The following is a 2,752-nucleotide window of genomic DNA, read 5'->3' as shown; positions in this document are numbered from 1 at the left end:
GCTGGGATGGGCTGAGAGCACCCATGGGCAGGTCCTGGCTGATGGGAACCAGGTTTTTAATTTCAATTTCTGCTCTCAAAAACCCCATTTTCTCCAGAAGGAATTAAAGTTGCTCCAGTCAGGAGTGCGTGGCCCCGTGAGGATAAAGGTGTTTTAAATAAATTCCCATCATTAGTTAATTAGGATCGACTTTCCCAAATATGGGAAAACTGGGACAGGGCGGGGACCCCATGAACCAGCTCATTTATCAGCCAAGAGTCTCTGCTCTGTCCTTGCTCCTCGGTGGTTTTCCACAGAACATTTGAGGATTTTTGCTGTTGGTCCTTCTCTGAGCCTGTTGAAGGAGAAGGATCTAGAACGAGGGGGAATAGTGTCCCAGGCCAGGCTGGGATAGTGGGAGGTGTCCCTGCCCATGGAATGGGATGGGATTTAAGGCAGATCCATGTCCTGGCTGCTGCTCCCCAGCCTGGAAGTGCCCCCTGCTCTCCTTGAGCCCCCCAGCAGTGGATCTGTGTAATTAAAGGGATAATTATTCCCTGTCCAGAGCATTTCCCTTACTTACATATAGCCTGTGGAAGTATTAAAGCTGATTAAACACAGATGCTGCTGGTGGAGAGCTCCTCCAGTCCCAGATGGAGTGGGAAAGGGGGAGCAGAGGGAGGAGAAAATTAACGGAATACTCTGCAAATGCAAGAGAAAGGGCAGCCGAGAAAAGCCGATCCTGACAGAACGAACTGGATGAGGGAGCGAATGTTATTCCTGATGTTATTAGTAGGATTATTATTGTTATTTTTATTCATGTATTATTAGGAATGTTATTCCTGATTATTTCCTGGTGTTCTCCTGCACAGGGAGATTGCCCAGCGAGGTCTGAGGGGGTGTAAATACATATTTTTATATAAATACATATTTTTATATAAATACATTCCATGTTCTGTGCATAACCACCAGCGGAAAGCCACGGCGGTTCGGGCCTGAAGGAGGAGGGAAGTTTGCAGCCTTTTGTGGAGAGAAAAGCCCAGTCCCCGAGGCTCTCAAAGACTTTTATTTAACCTGTGTGAACAGCAAAGCAATTTCCTCCTTCCCCGCTCTCGGAGCAGCCCCAAACCGCTGAAGGTCCCCACAAATAAGGACCTGATGGATCCTAAAAGCCTCACAGGCGGAAGGGATGGAAATCGCGTTTCCTTTCACAGGGTAATTGCCTCCATTCCGGCTGGGGAGGAACTGTGCCTTTTCTCATTTGCAGCGCTCAGAATCTGAAATGCTTTGAAAAGTCGCTTTTTTTCTCCCCATTCGCGGGCCCGGCAGAAGCGCTGAGGTGGGAATTTCTGTGCCCGTAAACAGGACGCGTTTATCGCCCTGGCAGCGGCACCGCGGGGCTGCACAAAGGGAGGAGAGCGGGAGTCGGAGCCGGAGAGAGGGACAAAAGCCCTGCTGGGTCACCCTGTCCCTTGCTGGGTCACCCTGTCCCCTGCTGGGTCACCCTGTCCCCTGCTGGGTTACTCTGGCCCTGCTGGGTCACCCTGTCCCCTGCTGGGTCACCCTGTCCCTGCTGGGTCCCTCTGGCCCTGCCGGGTCACCCTGTCCCCTGTTGGGTCCCCCTGTCCCTGCTGGGTCCCTCTGGCCCTGCCGGGTCACCCTGTCCCCTGTTGGGTCCCCCTGTCCCTGCTGGGTCCCTCTGGCCCTGCCGGGTCACCCTGTCCCCTGTTGGGTCCCCCTGTCCCTGCTGGGTCCCTCTGGCCCTGCCGGGTCACCCTGTCCCCTGTTGGGTCCCCCTGTCCCTGCTGGGTCCCTCTGGCCCTGCCGGGTCACCCTGTCCCCTGTTGGGTCCCCCTGTCCCTGCTGGGTCCCTCTGGCCCTGCCGGGTCACCCTGTCCCCTGTTGGGTCCCCCTGTCCCTGCTGGGTCCCTCTGGCCCTGCCGGGTCACCCTGTCCCCTGTTGGGTCCCCCTGTCCCTGCTGGGTCCCTCTGGCCCTGCCGGGTCACCCTGTCCCCTGTTGGGTCCCCCTGTCCCTGCTGGGTCCCTCTGGCCCTGCCGGGTCACCCTGTCCCCTGTTGGGTCCCCCTGTCCCTGCTGGGTCCCTCTGGCCCTGCCGGGTCACCCTGTCCCCTGTTGGGTCCCCCTGTCCCTGCTGGGTCCCTCTGGCCCTGCCGGGTCACCCTGTCCCCTGTTGGGTCCCCCTGTCCCTGCTGGGTCCCTCTGGCCCTGCCGGGTCACCCTGTCCCCTGTTGGGTCCCCCTGTCCCTGCTGGGTCCCTCTGGCCCTGCCGGGTCACCCTGTCCCCTGTTGGGTCCCCCTGTCCCTGCTGGGTCCCTCTGGCCCTGCCGGGTCACCCTGTCCCCTGTTGGGTCCCCCTGTCCCTGCTGGGTCCCTCTGGCCCTGCCGGGTCACCCTGTCCCCTGTTGGGTCCCCCTGTCCCTGCTGGGTCCCTCTGGCCCTGCCGGGTCACCCTGTCCCCTGTTGGGTCCCCCTGTCCCTGCTGGGTCCCTCTGGCCCTGCCGGGTCACCCTGTCCCCTGTTGGGTCCCCCTGTCCCTGCTGGGTCCCTCTGGCCCTCCTGGGTCGCTCTGGCCCTCCTGGGTCACCCTGTCCATGCTGGGTCACCCTGGCCCTGCTGGGTCACCCTGGCCCCTGTTGGGTCACCCTGTCCCTGCTGGGTCACTCTGGCCCTCCTGGGTCACTCTGGCCCTGCTGGGTCACTCTGTCCCTGCCGGGTCACTCTGGCCCTGCTGGGGCACCCTGGCGCTTGCAG

This window comes from Corvus brachyrhynchos, unplaced genomic scaffold (genome assembly GCF_000691975.1).
Source record: "Corvus brachyrhynchos isolate BGI_N302 unplaced genomic scaffold, ASM69197v1 scaffold150, whole genome shotgun sequence".
Classification (NCBI taxonomy): domain Eukaryota; kingdom Metazoa; phylum Chordata; class Aves; order Passeriformes; family Corvidae; genus Corvus; species Corvus brachyrhynchos.
Note: the sequence above shows the minus strand (reverse complement) of the source record.